Source organism: Portunus trituberculatus, chromosome 28, assembly GCF_017591435.1.
Source record: "Portunus trituberculatus isolate SZX2019 chromosome 28, ASM1759143v1, whole genome shotgun sequence".
In the NCBI taxonomy this organism is placed as follows: domain Eukaryota; kingdom Metazoa; phylum Arthropoda; class Malacostraca; order Decapoda; family Portunidae; genus Portunus; species Portunus trituberculatus.
The window spans coordinates 11,163,148-11,173,555 of record NC_059282.1 but is presented as its reverse complement, the minus strand read 5'-3'; positions in this window follow the sequence as shown (position 1 = coordinate 11,173,555).

Here is a 10,408-nt window from a genome sequence, read left to right as displayed (position 1 = left end):
AGAGAGAGAGAGAGAAAGTCTGTTCGTTTTTCTCTCCATGTTTCATTTACTTTTTTTTTTTTTTTGTGTGTGTGTGTGTTTGTGCGTGTGCGTGTGCGTGTGCGTGCGTTTTTAAGATAGAAAACGACGCGTATACAATAATTAGAAAAATTGTCATTGCTTCATATCTCTCTCTCTCTCTCTCTCTCTCTCTCTCTCTCTCTCTCTCTCTCTCTTGGGAGTCACATTATGGCTCATTATTTGCATGTAGGTGGTGTTGATTAGCACGTGGCGGCCTCCTCCTCCTCCTCCTCCTCCTCCTCCTCCTCCTCCTCCTCCTCCTCCTCCTCCTCCTCCTCCTCCTCCTCCTCCTCCTCCTCCTGGCCTTCGAAACACTACATACGGAGAATGAGAAGGGAATGGAACTATCATGAGAGAGGTAATGAGAGAGAGAGAGAGAGAGAGAGAGAGAGAGAGAGAGAGAGAGAGACTGTCAATACTGGTTTGTTCTTTTTGTCGTTTTTTTACCGACAAGCCAAGAAGGTCGGAAGAAAAAAAAGTTGAATTGCTGGAAGGAGGAGGAGGAGGAGGAAGAAGAAGAAGAAGAAGAAGAAGAGGAAGAAGAAGAAGAAGAAGAAGAAGAAGAAAAAAAGTGGAGGAGGAGGAGGAGACAGAAGTGAGGAGGAGAAGGAGGGAGCGTGCTAAATGTGATAGGTGCGCAACTGTGTGTGTGTGTGTGTGTGTGTGTGTGTGTGTGTGTGTGTGTGTGTGTGTGTGTGTGTGTGGGCGCACGCTTATGATAATCAATGATTGTGCTTGTCACTATGCTAATCGATAACGTGTGTGTGTGTGTGTGTGTGTGTGTGTGTGTGTGTGTGTGTGTGTGTGTGTGTGTGTGTGTGTCGTCGTGTAGAAAGTTCGCTGAAGCGCTAACACGTATTTTTCGCCGTACACTTTAACTTTCCTCCTCCTCCTCCTCCTCCTCCTCCTCCTCCTCCTCCTCCTCCTCCTCCTCCTCCTCCTCCTCCTCCTCCTCCTCCTCCTCCTCCTCCTCCTCCTCCTGCTACACCTGTACTAGAATATTCCGCGTTGTTTCTCACCATTCTTTGGGTGTGGCTAACCTCCCTGCACTGCACAACCTCCTCCTCCTCCTCCTCCTCCTCCTCTTTTGCGTGCTTTTCTTGTTTCAGTTATTTATTTTTATCTTCATTTAGTTATATAGTATGTAAATTTATTTATACATATTTGCAGTTTTTATCCATTATCTATTTTTGTTCTATTTATCTATCGATCTTTCTTTTCTCTTTCTTTTTTATTTCTTTCCTTTTTTCAGTATTTATTTATCTATCTATCTAGTATGTCTGTGTTTGTATGTCTGTGTCTGTCTGTCTATCTATCTATCTATCTATTTACCAACTATTATACCTACCTGTTTATCTGCCTGTCTATCTATCTCTCTCTCTCCCCCAAAGTATACCTCCCACTCTCTCTCTATATTATGTGGTAGTGAGACAACACACAAGACGCTCAGTACATATATAAGGCAGCGCGTATCTGTCTGTCTACCAGCTATACCTTCACCACTCTCCATTATGTGAGGCGAGACACAAGACGCCCAGTACTTGTGTAAGGCGGCGTGTGGGTACAGGGAGCCTCATTTGTACCTCCCTGTGATGAGACACACGCAGACTGTTATTCATTTCTTCCTCATAATTGTAGTGTCGACGCCTTTTCTCGCCTATCCTTTATTTTCTAGGGGGATGTGTTGGGTTGCGTGGTGTGTAGGGAGGTGATAGTGGTGGTAGTGTTTGGTGATAGTGGTGGTGGTGTTTTTATTTTAGAGGTTTATGAATGGTTTTGTTGGACGTTATTTTTATTCGTTATTCATTTGTTTTTCGTGAATTTTTTTGCGTAATATTAATGGAATGCACTGCTACTTTTAACTACTACTACTACTACTACTACTACTACTACTACTACTACTACTACTACTACTGCTATCAAAAATAAAAAGCATCAACACATACAACAACAGCAAAAACAAACACACACACACACACACACACACACACACACACACACACACACACACACACACACACACACACACACACACACACACACACAGCAACAGAAGTAAAGCATCCTTCGCCCCGCCACCAATATCCTGTCTGAAAAATACTCGGGAGAAGAGAAGTTGAGTATGTGACCTAAAGTTTGTGTCTCTCTCTCTCTCTCTCTCTCTCTCTCTCTCTCTCTCTCTCTCTCTCTCTCTCTCTCTCTCTCTCTCTCTCTCTCTCTCTCTCTCTCTCTCTCTCTCTCGCTTAATTCAAATAGTCGATCATTGTTGCCTCAAAAAAATTAAATAAATGAATATATAAAACAGAAAACTGCAACTCACCATTCATGCAAATTTTTCCACTCTTTATTTATTTCCTTTAATTTTTGAGTGGGGTTGGTTAGGTGGAGAGAGGGAGAGAGAGGGTGGAAGGGTGGAGAGTAGAGTGGAGGGGAGGGTGTGTAGTGTCAGTGGATATAATACTGAACTATTTGAATTAAAAGCTGTTTATACATATATTTGAGGCACGGACATTGTTATACACGGCACGTAAATGTTGTGTTAACACGTTTGGACCTAGCCGTGTATTGGTGACGTGCTTGTGTTTACTGTTGTGATGGAAGGCGTGCAGTGGTGCGTGGACAGGTGTTATTGATGTTATTACAGGTATGTGGCGGCTCTGCAGGTGTTAATAGGTCAGTAATCAATATACAGGTGTTGTCAGTGATATTTCAGGTATGCAGTGGCAGTGTATAGGTGTTAAGGAGTGAGGAGGGATGTGTATACAGGTGTTCATTTATATTACAGGTGAATGTTTATCAGTATACACGTGTTGTTAGTGGTGTGAAATGAGAGCGGTGGTGTAAAGGTGTTATTGCTATCCTAAAGCAGCAGGGATGAAGCGTATTAGGTAGTGATTATATTGTGGCTCGTGGTGTTGTCCTATTCATTACTGTTTTGATGGGTGCCCGGTTAGGTTTGTGTAGGAATTGTTTTATGTGGTATAGGTGAATTATCATCTTTTCTTTTTACCTCACTGGTTCTGAGAATATCAAAGGGAAAAATGTGGCTCGCGGTGTGCTGTTATTCATTACTGTTCTTTCTTTTATAGGTTTTCGTTGATGTTTGTGTGAGAAAGTGCTTCGTGTGGCGCTGTGTTTTATGCTGTGTTAACCCTTTCAGTACCATGCCGCGTTTTCATTTTCATTTTGGTGGTTCTTGATGATTCTATACAGCTTCAGAAACTTACGTTGGAATTTAAATAGTAAAGACTCTGGCCATTATTTTTTTGGCCTCCATAGACGCTTCTTAATGCAAATATAATCGTCTAAACATCATGGTAAAAATGCGTCTCAATATTGAAGGGGTTAAATATCTCTTCTTTACGTCACTGTTGTTCTGAGGACATGGAAGTGATGAAAAGGTAAATAGGTAAATAAAATGGAACGTGACAAGGTGGCATTCTCTAAGACAGTTTGTTCATATTGTAAGTGTTATCAGCTGTTTCTGGGAGGACTTCGCTATACATGTGACGGAAATATGTCTAGCAGCTTGATAAAAGGGTATTAGTGTCAAGGTAGGTTGGGCTTCCTCACTCGGGGCAACGGTATCCTAGCGGGTGGGCTTTGAGATAGTAGGTACCATAAAAAAAGAAACCCCTTTAGCCCATAAATTCCCGTGAAAAGCCAACATGGTATAAAAAAATGGATATCTGTTAATTAAGCTGGTATTAGTGTGAACTGAACATCCATTACCGCAGCAGAAATGATGGATAAATAAAGTAAAGTATCAGTGGAAAGCGTACAGTAGTTCAATAATGGTACTGTTATCATCCATCGTGGAAAGTGCCGGTAAAAAGTGCGTCATAGTTCGGTAATGGTTCGGTCATCAGGACACGAGTGAACCGGTAAACGAATCCGCGGCAGTTTGATAAGAGTGGAGGTGGAGGTGGAGGGATGGTAGCTGGTCCTCCCGCCTCGTCAGTTGTGTGTTTAATTAATCGGCGAGCAAAATGCATTGATTAAACGTGCAGGCGTTGTGTTTCCGCGAGGCTGTCACTGCGGAACCACCCCTCCCCACCTTCCCACGCAACCCGTGTGATCGTGTGATAGATAGATGCACGCGCAGGTATGCATCCCCTACCTGCGCTCATCACCCGATCTTTACACTCACCAGCACAAAAAAGTACACCAGAATTAAAGGCTGGAGGAATTAATTGTGCTGATTGAACACGCAGCGCTGGAATGTGTGTGTGTGTGTGTGTGTGTGTGTGTGTGTGTGTGTGTGTGTGTGTGTGTGTGTGTGTGTGTGTGTGTTGAGTTGCCAGGTGTTTCGCGTCTACTCACCCACAAGATAGCTAGGAGTTGAAGGCTCTTACGTTCTTTGTCTTGTTGATAATGTGTCTATTTGATTCAAAGGTAAAATAAAAGAGAATAATATATAATGTGCAAGGTGAACAGAAAATCGTAAGACACGTTTTGTGAAGTTGAAGTAAAGTAAAAACAAAGAGATTAATGAATTCCAGGCTAAGGGAAAATAATGACAAGGCGAAATGTTAGTCCAAAGTGAAGAAAAGTAAGTTTAAAGATCCTGAATTCTGAGTTAGATAAAGCAAGGTAAGTCAAGTGACATGATGGCAAAATTAAACAAGATGACCAAAGATTAAGATAGAGTAGTTGCGAGGTGAAGAAATAATAGTTTAAGTAATATAAAGACAAAAACAAAAGTGGGCAAATCTTAAGAATAAAGGTCTAAGTTAAAAGAATAGGAAGAAAAGTAAATAATCCTGAAGAAAAATAAAGACAATAAAACAAGGATTAAGAAAAACTAACTGAAAGACTAACACAAAAATAGTTAATCACCCCCCCCACAAAAAAAAAAACTACACAAAATTACATTAAAACAAGAAAAGGAAAAGATAAAGAGTTCCAGGAATAAAAAAAAGAAAAATAAGATGAAGCAAGTAATATAAAGACAAATGAGTCGGGAGGAAAATAGGGCAAGGCAAAACTGTGGAGGGTGAAATAGGACGAGGCCAGGCGGGGCGGGGCGAGGCGGGGCTTCTGGATGGAAAGGGCGGACATCTTTTTCGTGTTCCCCGGAGTGTTCCAGCTGGGCGGGCTGCGGTGGGGCTCTTTGCTGGGTGGCCTTGCCGGGGCAGGGGAAGGCGGTGGTGGGGCGGGAAGGGGTGTAGGCTGGAGGTCTTTTATTTTTCTTTTCAAGGCGGTCTTTCCAGCATTCCATTTGGGGCGGCTGCGGGTTGTGGTGGAGGGGGGAGGGGGAAGGTGTTTTTTCACGGTTTTGCCTGCATTATTCTGGCTGGGAGGGGCGGGGCGGGGCGAGGCGGGGTAGATCAGAATGGGGCGGGGCAGGAGGGGTGCTTGTGGGGCGCTGTCGAGGAACTGAAGAAGGTTAGGTGGTTTAGTTTTTTTTATTTCATGGCTTTTGTGCAGAATGTGTCCCGGCGGGCGCGGCGCGAGGGTGAGGCTGGCCAGACAGGGGCGGAATGACAGGGAACCACAAGAATGACGCTGGTTTCTCTTAATTTTTCCCACCCATGGCTTTGTTTTGTCTTTCGTTAAAAATTGCCACTTTTCAGTTTTCCTCCCAGTATGACAATATTACTCCTCTTTTTTGACAGGGAACAAAAATAACGCTGGTTTCTTTTCATTTTTTCCCATCTATGACTTTGTTTCGTCTTTCATTAAAATTTTCCCTTTTCACAGTTTTCCTCCCAGTATGACATCTTTTAAATCCACAATATTATTTTTTTTTGGCAGGAAATAAAAAATAACGCTGGTTTCTTTTATTTTTTTCCCACATATGACTTTGTTTTTGTCTTTCGTAAAAAAATTCCCACTTTTTACAATTTCCCTCTCAATATACCTTTAAAAAAAACCCTAAAATTACTCTTCTTATTTATCCTTTTTTCCACTCCCAAAGATTTAGTTTCCTCCTCCCACAAAATGACAGTTTTTAACGTTTACTTCCCCAAGATGACACTTTAATCTCAATTTGTTTCCCCGTTTCATGACGCATTTTAAACTCCGTCAAGAAATATACATCTTACTTTCCCGTCAGGAGATATGCATGGAGATGGCGAGGGAAATGAAACGTTCCTGCCCTTTTTTTTTTCTGTTTCCTTTAGTGGAGGTGGGGGAAGGGAAGGGAATGGAAAAGAAGGGAATGGAAGGGAAGGATATGACGCGTTACCTCCTTACGTCTCCCTCACAAGATCTCTATTTCGGGGACAATGGAGGCATGTACAACGCTTTGTCTCTATTTGACCTTTATTTTGCTGCATTTAGTATTGAATTGAGGAGGAGGAGGAGGAGCCAGGATGGAGGGATGTGTAGTGGTCTGTGGTGTGTGGGCTGTGGCGTGGCTGTGGCGTGGTAACGGTGGGTTGTGGTGTGTTGTGGCATTATGCATAGGGCGGCGGGCAGCGGGTTACAGCTATTGGATGCTGGAAGACGTATAGCAAATCAAACAGTATTTATGGAGCCTTTGTGTGGAGAATTGTGTGTTTAATTGATTTGCGTGTGTTTATTCATTCGTGTATCTGTTCTTATTTGTGTTTTTGATGTTTTTTCCTCTTGTTATCGATATTTTTCGGTATATTTCAACTTCTTTACATGTTCTATTTATTTTCTCGTCATTTACACATGTTTATTAATTTTTTTTTTTATATATCTTTGTATTGATATTTTTTCTCATACTTAACACTTTTTTTTATATATATTCCCTCTATATATGCTAAACTGACGTGTGTACTTTGTGTGTGCGCCTTGATTTTTTATCCCCGTCTATCTCTAGTGACATTTTTCTCATTTTTATTAACTTGGGAACTTGTTGCTTCACTTGTTCATATATAATTGCAATGTGTTTGTATACTCGTTTATGTGAGTGAGTTTTATTAATTGTATTCATGCAACATTAATATTCAAGTATTTGTTTATATATTTTTATTTATTTTTTTTTACGTGCGATGTATATTAAAGTGTGGTTGAGTTGTTGTATATTTACACGTATTTCTGTATTCATTTTTCTCTTTATATATGCGTATCTTATCTGCTCTTGTACATTATACTTTCGTGAATTCATATTTGTTTTTAGTACTCTCTCTCTCTCTCTCTCTCTCTCTCTCTCTCTCTCTCTCTCTCTCTCTCTCTCTCTCTCTCTCTCTCTCTCTCTCTCTCTCTCTCTCTCTCTCTCTCTCTCTCTCTCTCTCTCAAGCCAAGATTGTACATTCATCCTATATGAATTTTTTATATACTCGAATTAACTATTTTGACATTAAATGGACTTTTTTTTTCTATTTCACATATTTCACATTATTGATCACTAACAATTAATGGGGTCATACCTAGTACCGCAATAAAATAAGTAGAAGAGTACACACACACACACACACACACACACACACACACACACACACACACACACACACACACACACACACACACACACACACACACACACACACACTCATAACGTCAGTGTGGCCGTATCGTTGTTAATATTACATTGAGGTCAGCCTGGCCGCCGCGGTGTCCAGTGCGTGACGTATATGGTGGTGAATTGGAAAGGAAATGGTGGTAATAATGGTTTGCGCCCGGGCTGAATAATTTATGGATTGCTTAAATGCCGGCCGCAGACAATGCTTCGTTTAAATACTGCTCCTCCTCCTGACCGGTGTTGATAATGCTAGGAATAATATTGGTGGTGGTGGTGATAATAGTAACTGTTGTTTTTTGTTATTGTTGCCATTGTTGTTATTGTTATTATTATTAGTAGTAATGGTAATAATAGTGGTAATAGTACCGTTGCTGTAATAACAATAGCAACAATTACGAGTGCATCAACATATTAGCTGTCATTTACAAACATAATTTCATTGGGGCAGGACACAGACACACACACACACACACACGGTTACCAATGCACTTACATCCGCATTGGCCATATAATAATTACCGCCACTCTTCGCCTCTTCGCCACACAGAAAACGCGCTAGAGATATACAGTGCAAAGTTGAAAAGAAGAATTGGCAGCGGTGGTCTCTCCTTATCTGGCCGTGATAAAGTGGCGTGGGGGAGGCGCGGCGTGAGTCATTGAGTCACCGCTGGCTGGCCGCTGTGTGGAGGCCGGGTCGCTGAGTACAGGCACTGAGTCACCGCCACACTCATACAATGGAAGTGATCAAGCTAACCAGACCATTCCAAATTCAACACTCTTCTCATTTACCGGGTTTATTATTTTTTTATTTTATATTTTATTTATTCATTCATTTATTTTATCTATAATTATGTAGGGCTTATATTAGTACTATGAAGCCACTCCCTGTTATATCTCAACCAATTTCAAGAGGCTGCTGTGAAAGTTATCGGGGGTTTTCAGAGATGTGGTCATGACACAGGCGACATTCTAATGAGGACTGTGCCGCCACTGGGAAAAGAAAGGAAAACCCAACCAATGATTTGCATGGTCATTTAGAATAGTCCTAAAGTCCCAAAGCGTTTAAGAATACGAGGTTGAAATACAAGAACAATACTAGTCACACTCAGTCACCCTCATGTCACGTTAAGTTAAATACTATTACTTTGTGAACGCCAGTGTGAATACTTCCATTGAAATATATACAATAAATTTCCCCTCTTACATAGAAAATAGATAAAGGAGACAACCGTGAGTGGAGCGTGACTTTATCGTGACCGTTCCTGTAGTGTGGTCTGACCTTAAAAGAAATTGCTAGAAACCTTTAGGTCTATACGTGGCAGCCCTCTTAGTAAAACACCCCTACCTGTATTCACCCGTCACCTTCACCCTAGCCAATCCTCTGAAAGCTCCCTATTGTCTCCTCCACTCACCTGTCTCTCTGAGGAATAGGGAAGAGTGAAAGGTTCTGAAAAATTAATAGGCAACTCGTACTTTGTTGAAACTGAATGGTGTAATGTGAAGACTCGTTTATCCTGGAGAAATGTAGTGTTTTATTCACATCCGTATCCGTATTTGCTTCATATTGGAGGAACGGACCCGCATCCGGAAGCAGCAAACACAGGAACATGAGATTCATATACTCATTCGCAGATATGAATACACACACACACACACACACACACACACACACACACACACACAGGTGAATCCAATGCCCGAAACTTTCCCGAATCGCCATCACCTGCGTCTCGTCTGCCGGGAAATAAAGAAACACCACATTAATTATATACATTGAACCGGAGAGAACCTTTGCGCTCAGTTCGTGTATCAGTGACTGGCATTAATGGAAGCTGAACCTTGGCTTGCGGGAATTGTTTCTTTTATTTAATTATCTGGATTATTATTACTCTCATATCTTATTTCCTCAGCCTTCTGCCACTAGTGCGGGAAGCTCGTTTTCTTCCGTGGCCTTGGAATTGTTGTCTTGGAGTTGTTATATATATTTTGTGTTTTACGCCAACGTTTCATCATACCTGAAGGACAAACTGATTTATCTCTATTAATTTTTGTGAAGAGAAAACTGGATAGACATTTTTGCTGCACTCTTGTATAATCAAATTTTCATCTATTTTAACATTACTGCTCACGTGTGGTTTCTCAGTGGAGTTAATATTTTCTCAAGGCCAAATTAGCTTATACTTTTAATAGAAAACGGTGAATTTACGTCCTTTTACTTAGATAATCTTGGAATGAAATCTTTTATCTATTTGAACATAAACGCCCACGTGTGATTGGCAATATTAACATTTCCTCAGGGACAGACTGATTTATTTATTATGTTGTGTGGAGAGAAAACTAAGCGGGATTTCTTCACTTGTTTTATAAAAGGAAAACTGGGAAGGATTTTCTCTTTTCTTTATCTTCCCTTGAAATGATTCTAGCCCAGAGCGTGAAGGGGAGAGGGGGAGGAAAGAACCCAACCCTTCAATAGAAAATAGATGAATAAATAGACAGACAAATAAATGAATAAATAAGTGGCACAAGGGAGATATGAATTAATGAACAATTCTCATCACTGGAGGGAAAGAGGAGGAGAGCGAGGGAGAAACAATCGAGACCAGTAAACGAAAAGATAAACAAATAAGGAGATAGATAGACAACTAGATAGATAGATGAGTAGGTAAATGGAAACAGATCAGATAGGTAGATGGGCAAAGAAAATATAAAAATAAATAAAGATAAATAGGTAGATAGATAGACAACTAGATAGATAGATGAGTTGGTAGATAGATAAAGAAAATGAATAAAAGATAGACAGATAAATAACAAAATATAAAAATAAGTTAATAGACAAATTAATCAAAGCGAAGGCCGTCTCGCACCACCAATCCATTTTTGGCCGGCCTTCAAAAAATGACAAAAGGAGGAGAC